The 13,151-nt window shown below is 46.5% G+C and overlaps 2 long non-coding RNA genes across 2 annotated transcripts in view; one reads left to right on the plus strand and one right to left on the minus strand.

Annotated features, from left to right (window-relative positions):
- LOC122548090 overlaps window positions 1-929 on the minus strand; it is a 3,154-nt gene extending 2,225 nt beyond the window's left edge. Inside the window, exon 1 of the long non-coding RNA XR_006311169.1 lies at window positions 890-929. This is a non-coding gene — a long non-coding RNA (uncharacterized LOC122548090). The remainder of the gene's footprint in view (window positions 1-889) is intronic.
- Window positions 930-9,924: 8,995 nt separating this feature from the next.
- LOC122548089 overlaps window positions 9,925-13,151 on the plus strand; it is a 10,129-nt gene continuing 6,902 nt past the window's right edge. The window contains exons 1-2 of the long non-coding RNA XR_006311168.1: window positions 9,925-10,125; window positions 11,987-12,199. This is a non-coding gene — a long non-coding RNA (uncharacterized LOC122548089). The remainder of the gene's footprint in view (window positions 10,126-11,986; window positions 12,200-13,151) is intronic.

A 13,151-nucleotide genomic window follows, 5' to 3' on the forward strand; every position in this document is an offset into this window, starting at 1 on the left:
TGAAAAAGCTGCCCCTGAGATCTCTTTTACATCTCCTCCGCCCTCACCTGAAACCTATTACCCTTGAATTCTGGACTTCCCCATCCCAAAGAAAAAGCCTTGTCTACTTCCCCTATCCATGCCCCTCATCATTTTATAAAAGTCCATAATGTCACCTATCAGACTCTGGCGCGATGGGGAAAACAGCCCTACCCCATCCTTCTGTCCCTCCTCACCCGGGTAATTAAGACACATACCTGAGTTTACAGAGTCTGCTCCCTCCCTGGATTCACTCCAGTTGCTACAAGTGAATAGATTTCCCACCTCCCCTCTCTCTCACACACAGGAGGAGGAGTTTCCCAGAGGGAAGGAGCTACACCCTGAAACTGACAGGGCCACTTCTGTGTTGTGACGCCATCAATGGGTTGGGGTGGGGTAGGGTACGGGAGAAGGGGCGAGAGAAAGGGGAGGGGTGAGATCCAGGGCTCAGCCAGCAGTGGGACCCAACACTGCACCTGCGCTGCCTTGCACAGTTTGCAGAAATTCCCTTCCCTCCAGAGAATCCCCACAGCGTGGAAGCAGGCCACTCGGCCCAACAAGGCCACACCGATCCTCTCAAGGGTAACCCACCCACACCCATTCCCCTACCTCTAGTGCTCTACATTTAGCCCCTGACTAATACACCTAACCTGAACATCCCTGGGCACTATGGGTAATTTAGCGTAACAAATCACCCCCTAACCTGGACAAAGTTAAAAATCACAACACCAGGTTATGGTCCAACAGGTTTATTTGGAAGCACTAGAATTTGGAGCGCTGCTCCTTCATTAGGTGGTTATGGAGAATAAGACACAGAATTTATAGAAAAACATTATAATGACCTGCCATTGAAATGATATATTGAACAAACCTGGATTGTTAAATCTTTCATCTTTTCGAATGGGTTGCAGGCATCATTAATATGTAAATCTTGAACTTCCTGTAAGGCACCTTCTTGAGATAACTTAAGGCTTTATAACAAAAAGTGACACTTCAGCTCAGTTGTGCAAAAATATACATTCACTCCCATGGACTTATGTTTGTGTGTGCATGAGAGAGAGAAAATGTCTATTTCCATCCTGAATGTCTTTATATCTATTTGAGAACAGATGCCTCACTTCTGTTGGTGTAAATATTGTTGTAAATCATAGCTGGGTACTAATAGTTAGACGTAAGGGAGAGAGTAGTCCTCAGGTTGGGCACTATAAGAATCCTGGGAGACCCCCATTTCTGGTTTACTTCCTAATGAACAAACATTAAGCATGAGCACCTATTTCTTTCAAATTTGGTTTCGTTTTTCTTGTTTGATTCCCTGCTATGATTACACTGTGTCTGGATGTTTGACAGGCTGGGAGATTGTGGGTTGGGATTTGATTGACTGAATGCATAATTGTTCCAGAAGGTATAAGGGGGGGGGGGGGCAAAGCTTCAGCAGAAATCCCACAGAACTGAGAACAGACCGACATCTTACTCCATGGGAACAGGGAGATCAGCACAGGACAGAGAAATCAGGACCTGAAATCCGAGCTGACACCAGCTGACCCTGTGATCAGTGCCTTGATTAGCAGCACCAACCCTCTACCTTTACCTAGCTTCCTATTTGACTACCCCCTTGATATTCAGGATCCAATCCTTGTCATCCTGAAGCCATGTCTCTGTAAGGAGTCTGAAATCATAATTATTCTCTTCAATGTGTGCAGTCAATTCATTCACTTTTGTTACAGTGCAGCACACATTCAGACACCGTTTTTAGTTTCAATTTTTGTGATCCTTAGAATCCAGTTTTGATTGCTGAAATATTTGCTCTCCTTGTCCCTTTCTGTCATTCTCTGATGTTCATTTTCCACATCACTACATTGCTCACTGGCCTTGATTTGGATTGGCCATGCTAAATTGCCCATAGTGTCCAGGGATGTGCAGGTTCGGTGGGTTAGCCATGGGAAATAGTAATAGAAGCAGGAGTAGGCCCATTTGTCCCGTCTAGCCTGCTCAGCCATTCATTAAGATCATGGCTGATCTATCCATTGTCTCAGCTCCTCCTCCCTGCATTGTCCCAACTACACTTTATTCCCCTACCATTGCAAAACCCCATCCAACTGTGTCTTAAATATACTTAATGAAGCTGCCTCTACTGCTTCCTTCGGCAGAAAATTCCATAGATTCACTACTCTCCAGGAAACGCAATTCCTCCTCATCTCTGTCCTAAATCTACTCCTCCTAATATTGAGGCCTGGTTTCATTCACCAGCAGAAATGACTGGATAGGGTAGGGCTTCATCCTACAGTGCAATGAAATCCCACTTTCCACCAAAACCTCGGATGTACTCATTCACTCAGTTGCTGTCTCACAAATGCAAGATTTCACTGCAACTTCTTCTGCTCCCATTAAGGGCAAAACATCTTTGAAAGCTGCTCCGAAACTCCAGCCTTCACAATCACACTTCTGCTTTCACCGAAGGAGATTAGAGTCATACAGAACGGAAACAGACCCTTTGGTCCAACTTGTCCAGCCAAACAGATATCCTAAATTAATCCAATCCAATTTGCCTGCATGTGGCCTATATCCCTCTAAACCCTTCCTATTCATGTACCAATTCAGATGCCTTTTAAAGTTTCCCCTCACCTCAAACATATGCCTTCTAGTTTTGGACTCTCCTACCTTGGGGAAAAGACCTTGGGTATTCACTCTATCCATGCCTCTGATGAATGTCTATAAGGTCACCCCTCCGCCTCCAGAGCTCGAGGCAAAATATCCCCAGCCTATTGAGCCTGTAGCCTGAACCCTCCAACTCTGACAGCAGCCTCGTAAATCTTTTCTGACCCCTTTCAAATGTTCACAATCGGGTTCTCCGGTTTCCTCCCACAGTCCAAAAATGTGCAGGTTCAGTGAATTGGCCATGCTAAGTTGCCCGTAGTGTTAGGTGACGGTGTGAATGTAGGGGAATGGGTCTGGATGGGTTGTGCTTCGGTAGGTCGGTGTGGACTTGTTGGGCCGAAGGCCTGTTTCCACACTGTAAGTGATCTAATCTAATCTAATCTTTCTTATAACAGGGAGACCAGAAATGAATGCAGTCTTGCAAACGTGGACTAACCAATGGCCTATACAGCCACAACATGACCTCCCAATTCCTGTACTCTCTACTCTGACCAATAAAGGAAAGCATACCAAACAACTTCTTCACTATCCTGTCTACTGGTGACTCCACTTTCAAGGAACTATGAACCTGCACTCCAAGGTCTCTTTGTTCTGCAACACTCCCCTTAACTGTGTCAGTCCTGCCTGGATTACTTGTCCAAGATACAAACCACACATTTCTCTCAAGTAAACTGTCACTCCTTGGCCCATCAGCTAATGCCCGAAATGTCGATTCTCCTGTTCCCTAGATGCTGCCTGACCTGCTGTGCTTTTCCAGCAACACATTTCCATCTCAACTTAATCCCTGCCATACGTTATCCTGAATGGTCTGGTTATGCTGATTAACAGGCCCACACTAAGGGGGGTTCTAATTGAAACATAAAGAATACTGAATGGCCTGGACAGAGTGGAAGTTGGGAAGATGTTTCCATTGGTTGGAGGGACTAGAACCAGTGGGTACAGCCTGAGAGTAAAGGGAAGACCTTTTATAATGGAGGTAAGGAGAAACTTCTTCAGCCAGAGAATGGTGAATCTGTGGAATTCATTGCCACAGAAGGTTGTGGAGGCCAGGTCACTGAGGATATTTAAGACTGATAGAGATGTTCTTGAGTATCAAGATGATGGAGGGTTATAGAGACAAAGTGTGAGAATGTGGTTGAGAAACCTATCAGCCATTATTGAATAGCAGAGCCTGCCACAGAAGGCTGTGGAGACCAGGTCACTGAGGATATTAAAGACTGAGATAGAGACGTTCTTGAATATCAAGATGATGAAGGGTTATAGAGACATAGTGGGAGAATGTGGTTGAGAAACCTATCGCCATGATTGAATAGCAGAGCAGACTTTGGATGGCCTAATTTCTGCTCCGATGTCTTATGTTCTCTTGCTGTCCTGGACACAGCGTGAGAGAATTGGAAGCAGCAGTACGCCATTTGGTCTTTCAAGCCTGCACCAACTTTCAACAGATTGGTTGTGAATCTGCCGACATCAAGCTGAATAGGCTGGGACTTGCTCACTGGACCACATGAGGTTGAGAGGTGACCTTACAGAGGTTTATAAAATCATGAGGGGGATAGATGAGGTGACCGCTGGGTATCCTTTCCCTAGGGTGGGGGTTTCAAGATTAGGCAGTAAATTTGAAGGTGAGAGGAGAAAGATTTTAAAAAGGCAGGAGGGGCACCTTTTTTACACAGAATGGTTTGTGTGTGGAATGAATGTCTAGAGGAAGTGGTGAATGCAGGTACAGTAACAACATTTAAAAACCATTTGAATAAATACATGAATAAGGAAGGTTCGGACGGATATGGGTCAAACATAGGCAGGTGGGACTAGTTTAGTTTGTGAATATAGTTGGCATGGACTATTTGGACTGAAGGGTCTGTTTCTGTGCTGTATGGCTCTGTAACTGTTCTATATTTGTCTTAAAATTATTTTCTTGCCTTCCCCCATTAACATCCACTTTTTTGTTGTTCCAAAATCAGATGTACTCAGCCTTGAATAATATTCAATGATTCCCTAACTGCAGGAAGATATCCCTACTTCTGAACTCTATTCCTGTTGCTATATACCACTTGCCTTGCTGATTGCTTGCTGCTCCTGTCTGACAACTGGCAGTGACTGGTGTAGGAGGACATTGATCATTTGTACAGCCATACATCATTCTTGATGAAGGGATCGTGCCCGAAACATCAACTCTCCTGCTCCTTGGATGCTGCCTGACCTACTGTGTTTTCCAGTGCCATACTTTGACTCTGATCTCCAGCATCTGCAGTTCTCACTTTCTCCACATCCCAATATATCACCATTTAAACAATACACCTCCTTTCTGCTTTTTTCACAGCAATGGCTATTACTTCACAATGTGGTACTGCATTTGCTGTGTGTTTGTCAATTGTGGTCTTCTCTACATCGGGGATACAGAGCGTAAACTTGCGGAATAGTTCGCCGGTCATCGCAGCCAGGTCCACAGAGGCCAACCAGACCTCCCAGTCACCACCCATTTTAATTCCCCTTCCCATTCCCTTTCTGACAAGAACATTTTAGGCTTCCTCTATTGCCACAAAGAACCAAACCACAAATTGGGGAAACAACACCTCATCTTCCGCCCGAGCAGCCTATGGCCTGCAGAACTCTACATCGAGTTCTCCAATTTTAAATAGCCTCCCTTTCCATCCCATGACTCCCTTCTCAGCCCCTTGCCCTACATTTCCACTCCTTCCTGCCACCAACCCGATTTCTTCCTCCCATTGAATAATCAGGTCATACCCTCTCCCTGTCTTCATCTATTCCCACTTTAGCCCCCGGCCCCGGCACCCATCCCCAGTCCTGAAGAAGGGTTACACCTGAAACATCGACTTCTCCACCTCCTGATGCTGTCTGGTTCGCTGTGTTCTTCCAGCCTCCTGCCTGTCTATTTTGCCAATTGAGACACAGACCTGGACCACGTTTCCAGAGTCTGTTCCCTCCCGGATTCACTCCCTTTCCTTTCAGTTGCTGCAAGTCAACAATTGAACCCCAGAATGAAAAAGAAATGGGAAAGGGGGCGAGAAAAGAGAGTGCTGTACTCACAGATCTTAGACAGAGGAAAGATTGTGCAGTCCGGGTGAAGCTCAATGTTGGTTCAGAAAGAGAGGAGCAGGAGTAGCAGCTTCAGAAACTCATGGTCCAACTTCCGCATCCAGACAATGGGCTGGCTCTGATTAGCAGGAGGACCAGTCTCCTTCCGGTCCTCCGTAGTTCCCTATTGGGCCAAAGGAAAGTCACATGACGTTTTTCCGGAAAGCGATGAGCATGCCCACAGTTTTGTTGACACCGGAAAACATGCGCAGTCCGCTCACTGCGGGCGCTGGTGTTTTCAGAGTTCAAATGCCAATAGGGAAAAAAAGGGGTAGAGCCACAGTTTGTTTTTCCCTGTGATACGATATTTTAATGCTTTTGCAATCAAAGCTAATGCTTTGGCTGCTCAACCTTTATGCGTCTTTTCCCCAGGGTAGGGGCGCGAGTCCAGAACTGGACGGCAGAGGTTTAGGGTGAGAGGGGAAAGATTTCTGAGGGGCAACCTTTTTACACAGAGGGCGGTGCGTCTATGGAATGAGCTGCCAGAGGAAGTGGTGGAGGCTAGTACAATGATAATGTTTAAAATGCACCTGCATGGGAATATGAATTGGAAAGATTCAGAGGGATAAGGGGCCAAATGCTGGTAAATGGGTCACTAGATTAATTCAGGATATCTGGTCGGCGTGGACCGAAGGGTATGTTTCTGTGCTCTGTGATTATTTCTAGATAGTCAGAATTTACTTCACAAGACTAGGACTAGGCCATTCACCCCTTTACAGTCAAGATTAGAGTTCACCTGGAAATGCACAGCAGGCCAGGCAGCAACGGAGGTGCAGGAAAATCGATGTTTCGGGCAGGAGGCCTTCATTCCTAACAGGGCGGAGGGTGGGGGGTAGAGAGAGATTGGGGGGTACAGAGGGTGGTACAGAGAGAGAGAGAGAGAATGAGTGGGCTTGATAGAGACAATGGGCAGAGGGAGAAGTGGGAGCTGGCACGGGACAGGGTGACACTAGGCACACGGATACACAAGATAGCCGCTGAGACATCCGTTGGCCAACTTGACACACAAAAAGGCTCCCGGATCACAATAGGGAGGGAAACAGAAGAGCTGATACAGACACTGCCTGGGCCCACCAGAATGCCAGCACAATCGACTCACAACCCAGTTGATTAGTTTAAGGCGAGTGGGGGAGAGAATACATATGAGTAATGAACACTGCCCGCCGAAGTGTCTGGGTCCAGCTAACACCTCTTATAGAAATGCTAACAGCTTGATACAGACTCAATACGAAATGCTAATAGCCAGGGCTGCAGGAATCCTCCTTCTCAGAAAGAGCAATTAGCGCCCATTACTACAACAATGGATTTCCATGCAGACATTGAAATGGACAATGTCTGCTCTGAAACTGAAAAGACTGTGCGGAAATTAACAGGGGCTATGCTGGAACTGACAAAGACTGTATCGAAACTATCAACGATTCTGCAATGATTACCATAAGCAAATCATATGAGGGGCATGGATAGGATAAATAGACAAAGTCTTTTCCCTGGGGTCGGGGAGTCCAGAACTAGAGGGCATAGGTTTAGGGTGATGGTCGGCATGGATGGGTTGGACCGAAGGGTCTGTTTCCATGCTGTACATATCTATGACTCTATGTTACAAAGACAATAATCTCATCACTGATCGATTGTATCACAAGATGCATAAACGTTTCTTGACATGTGTTCCGGGTCGAGAGAAGACCCGCAGCTGACACTGTGTTGTTGGTGTCTTTCTCTCCCCAGAGCTCCAGTATTTCATTATCCAATAAACTCTGTCATTGAACCCCAATTCTGACTCTAAGCCTAGTGTTTTTCCCACAGCAGGGGAGAGAGAATGGGCGGGGGTGGCAGATGGTGGGGTTGGGGTGGGAGGGAGAAAGAGAGAATGGGTGGTGGGGGGTTGGAAGAATGGACATGGGATAGAGGGTGTGATGAGAAAGAATAGATGGGGGCACAGGGTGGGTAGGAGGATTGGAAAGGAGCAGAGGGGGCGCAGAGGTGGGGAGAAAAACAACAGGGGTGCAGAGGGTTGCGTGAGAGAGAATGAACAGGGTGGTCGGAGTATAGAGGGAGAATGGACAAGATGCTGGGGATGGAGAGAGAATGCACAAGGGGAGCTGTGGGTGGTGGGGGGAATGGACAGGGGACGCAGTGAGTGGCAAAGATCAAAAAGGTTGATGAAAGTCAACACTTATCAGATTGTTTCTAGAACAGAAAAGCTTGCACTGGAGACTCGAAAAGAGGGGTGTCTTGTATGTATTCCTTCAATTAGTTTTGAAATATTGTTTGTGTGTCTTAATTGTTAAGCCATACCAGGCACATAGAAAAATTGCTATGGTTGTTGGAGGTCAGTCATCTCAGCTCCAGGACGTCTCCGCAGGAATTCATACGGTAGTGTCCGAGGCTCAACCATCTTCATCAATGACCTTCATCCATCATAAGGTCAGAGGTGGAAATATTCGCCAATAATTGCACAGTGTTCAGCACCATTCACATCTCCTCACAAACTTCAGTTTGAAATGCAACAAGATCTTAACAATATCCAATGGGCTGACGAGTGGGAAGTAACATTTATGCCATGCCAATGCCAAACAATGACTCATCCCCAAAAGAGATAATCTGACCACTGCCCCGTGATATTCAATAATGTTACTGTCACTAAACACCCCACTATCAACATCCTTGGGGTTTACCATTGACCAGAAACTCAACGAGACTAACCACAGCCACAAGGACAACAAGAACGGGTTACAGGTGGCTCAGTGGTTAGCACTGCTGCCTCATAGCACCAGGGGCCCAGGTTCAATTGCTGCCTCGGGTAACTGTCTATGTGGAGTTTGCACATTCTCCCCGTGTATGTGTGGGTTTCCTCCTGGTGCCCCGGTTTCCTCCCACAGTCCAAAGATGTGCAGGTTAGGTGAATTGGCCATGCTAAATTGCCCATAGTGTTGGGTGTAGTCATCAGGGGTAAATACAGGGTAGGGGAATGTGTGTGGGTGGGTTGCTCTTCGGAGGATTGGTGTGGATTTGTTGGGCTGAAGGGCCTGTTTCCATAATGGTAGGTAATCTAATCAGGTCAGGAATACTGCGGCAAGTAACTCACATCCTGACTCCCCAAAACCTGTCCATCTTCTACAAGGCACAAGTCAGCAGTGTAATGGAATACTCTCCCACCAGCTTGAATGGGTGCAGCTTCAACAGCATTCAAACAGCTTGATACCATCCAGTACAAAGTCGCCCACTTGATTGGAACCATCTCCACATACATCCACTCCCTCTGCCCCACTGTTGAGAAGCAGTGGTGTATCCGACCTACAAGATGCACCACAGAAATTCACCAAAGATACTTAGAAAATACCTTCCACACCACAAACCACTTCCATTTAGAAGGACTAGGACAACAGATACTTGGGAACAGAACCTCTTGCAAGTACCCCTCCAAGCCACTCACCATCTTGACTTGGAAGCAACTTGCTGTTCCTTTCGTGTCGCTGGAGCTAAATCCTGGAATTCCCTCCATAAGGGCATTGTAGGTCACCGTATAGCATGTGGACCACAGCAGTTGAAGAAGGCAGGTCACCACCACCTTCTCAAGGGGAAATAAATGCTGGCCAGCCAGAGATGCCCATGCACCACGAATAACTTTTAATAAATGGTTGAAACAGAGGGTTGGAACCTGCAAGTTTAAAAAAAAAATCGACGTTCAGGTGGGAGAGATGTCGGGCTTTGATTCAGTCCTTATTTGGGGACAGATAAAGAGCGATGTGCTGACACTGAACTGGAAATAGAGTTTAGAGCTGAACACCTGTAGCGTTTCACTCAGTGTATCAATTTAAAATCGATTAAAGATTGGTTCACGACGTGTACGTTACCAACACATGGAAAAGGACGATTAACAAGGCATGTGGGACTCTTGATTTAATCTCTGTAATGGCCGATGTAGCCCCCACAATCCCAGGCGATCAAGAAACCGCTCTATCGGCCGTGAGCAGTGTTCATGGTGCGCATGTGTGAGATGTGTGGGGCCCCACCCCTCATCGTTCTGATGGACGTGGAGACCAACCTTTGGGAATCCCTGGATGACCGGAAGGAGACTGGTCCTCCTGCCAATCAGAGCCCCCCTATTGTCTGAATGCGGAAGTTGGATCACGAGCTGCTGAAGTTGGTGTTGCTCCTCTCTCTCTCTCTGAAAGAAGATTGAGCTTCACCCCAGACTGCAGCTTCCTTCCTCTGTTTAACATCTGTGAGGACGGCACTCTTTTTTTTCTCACCCCCATTTCCATTCCTTTTCTCTTCCTTGGGTTCAGCTGTTGGTTTGTAGGAGCTGAGGGAAAAAGAAAGTCAATTGAGGGGAAGGGACAGACTCTGGAAAAGGTTGGTCTAGATTTATGTCTATTAATGTTTGACAGGCTTTGTTTCCTGAGCTTGACACATTTACTTGTCTGGCAAAAAAGGGTAGCCCCTTGATCCATGCTGGGGATGGAAGTAGATTATGCTGTGGGTGACTTGCTTGTAGTAGTCCAATTTAGATATGTAATCATGACACAAAAACCTTGGGTTATTGACTGTTCATTCAGGAGCTCACAGGGAGAGCCAAGTCAACCTAATGGTCACAAGTCACTCTGACGAGAAAGAGAGAGTTGTATGATTATATAGGTTACAATAATTTAACAATGAGCAAACTAAGTCACTTTGCCCAGTGATTTAGTGTCTAGGCAGTGTTGGTTAGTAGCTGATAAGTATATAATAGGTCCTTGCAAAGAGAAGAATATTCCCATGCAAGGAAAGAATGTGTTTAACAGGTAGCAGTACAGCTGCAAGGCTGACTGTCTCTGATGAGCCTGGAAAAGACAATCTTAGCCTGGAAACAAGCTTGAGCAAGCAGGCACTAAGCTGAGCTTGAAAATGGTTCTAGGTTTTTAATCTGTGACAAAATGGCTGACCAGAATGTAATAATTCTCCCACAATTCCTTCCTTCCTTTTCACCAAATCAGGAGGGCAGTTCAGAGGAACTGGCAAAAGGAGGGATGTAGCGGACCCAATGGTGTGTATTGGTGGTGGGGGTTTAGAGTCGCCTCGGTAACTGTCATAGTCAGGGTCACCAGGATCGAGAGAGTCCGAGTCAGTGAAACCATCCATTGGTGGGGGAATGTCAGAAAAGGGAAGCAGCACAAGTTGGAAAGATGCTGGGATATTCAGCATCAGAAGACAGCTGAAATGGGCACAGCACTGTTTCAGGAAAATAATGGTAAGTGCTCGCAGAACAAAACCAGCAATGAGAAGCACAAGACCCTGGAGGACAATCTCTTCCAGAGTGGTAACAATTCGCCGAACCTCAACCACCTTATAGAGGTTTACAAAATTATGAAGGGCAGGGAGAGGATAAATAAACAAAGTCTTTTCCCTGGGATCAGGGAGTCCAGAACTAGAGGGCATAGGTTTAGGATGAGAGGGGAAAGATATAAAAGAGACCTAAGGGGCAACTTTTTCACGCATAAGGTGGTACATGTATGGAATGAGCTGCCAGAGGATGTGATGGAGGCTGGTACAATTACAACATTTAAGAGGCATTTGGATGGGTATTTGAATAGGAAGGGTTTGGAGGGATATGGGCCGGGTGCTGGCAGGTGGGACTAGATTGGGTTGGGATATCTGGTCGGCATGGACGGGTTGGACCGAAGGGTCTGTTTCCATGCTGTACATCTCTATGTCTCAAGGTGGAGGGTAGCATAGGGAGGGGAGAAGGTAGAGAAAAGGTGCTGAAAAGTTGTGAGCGCTCTCTTGATGTGTGGTTTCGAATTCTCAAAAGGCAAAGTGTGGGAGTGTTAAAGGAAAGAGACATCATAACCTAAATACCAGCTGCCAGTCCAGGAGGTAGGCAGCCAGGGGTAGGCCATATGACCACAAAAGAAATCAGTGCCCTTGAAGGGCAACAGATTATTGCATTGGGCTCCAGTCCAAAACGTGGGAAATGAGGAATTGATGGCGGTCTTGTTGGGAACCCTGAGGTTAGATATGCTCCTGTCCACAAGTTGAAGTAATGAGCAAGGAGTGCAGACACTTACTGAAACCAGCCTGCCATCCTGAGGGACGCTTGTTCTTGACGCAAATATTCCTAGAGGTGGAGTCGTGGCCAAGAGATTGGTGAGGAACGGGGAGGGGGATGTACAGGCTGATTGTTTTGAGGCGGGATCCAACATTTAAATGTGTCCATCTTATATCCGCTAATCACCAGGGTTATCTCTGGAAGTGTTTGGACGCCCACCAACTTAAGAAAACCAGGGGGTGTGAAAAGTTGTGACAGCAGCAGAACGACCCTGATGCAGCCCCCATTCAGCAGTGTCAGATTCATTAAAAGGTATGGATCTCGGGCGATACCTCCCTTGGAATGGATGGGAATATGGGCACAAACCCAGCAGCTAGAGCGATTGTCCTTTTCTGCATAAAGGTATGTCATGTAAAGAAAAGTATTAGACTGTAATTCCCATTTACTACAGGTTATCAGGCTATCCATTGTGTCCCAATCAAACATAGTTAGTGAAAAAAAGATAAGGAAGAGTGTAGTGAAAGGCAGAACGANCCTGTGTGTCCATGCGGCCTCCCCTTGACCGTGACTGCTGAATGGGTTACCAGCAGGACTAGGAACGGGCCTTTCCATCTTGGCTCCAATATCCCCCGGCCCTAATTCTTAGGCTTGGCGTACCCGTGACTGTAAACTTTGAAGAGTTTTGGTTAACTGATGCAAATATTTCCCACTTGTCCACTACTACAGTGTCAGCTGTTTCAGTCATTGAGATGGTTTTGATTCATCTCCTAAATACATCTACTCTTACTAGATGATATTCATAACAATACGCGAGGTGATTCCATAAAAGCAAGTTATAGACAAGTAAAAAGGCCGACCAGGTAAGGAGGTGGTTAACAAACAAACACAGGGCATCCCTCTTAGAGCATGCATCTTGTTTGTTTACAATTTAAACACGCTTCAGCTCTTTTCCTCACTGCATTCTGAACATCTGTGTGCCTCCATGTTTGTAACAAGTATTAACCATTCCCTCCTTGCCCAAGTGTGTACAATTATGCTCATAATCAACTGAAATAGGCAGCAGCAAAGAATGAACACAAAGCAGTCCAGCAGGGGCCACCCACATTTCGGTTTGAGTATTGAGGGAGAACCCTATTTGAGGCCATAGTTTGTGCTGTTCAGCAGGGGCCTCCCCTGTGATTTCAGTGCCATACCCAGGCCTGGCGTACCTGTCCCCATATTGTCTCTATCCGGTTTTGCTGGGGACCCAATGGGACCAGAAGTTTGGGGTGTCAGGCTGCCTGCTTGGCAGCAGCATCCATCTGCTCATTCCTTTGGAGACTGTATCCATTGCCTCAGCATGAGCCGAACATCT

The sequence above is a fragment of the Chiloscyllium plagiosum genome, unplaced genomic scaffold, assembly GCF_004010195.1.
Source record: "Chiloscyllium plagiosum isolate BGI_BamShark_2017 unplaced genomic scaffold, ASM401019v2 scaf_6589, whole genome shotgun sequence".
NCBI lineage: Eukaryota > Metazoa > Chordata > Chondrichthyes > Orectolobiformes > Hemiscylliidae > Chiloscyllium > Chiloscyllium plagiosum.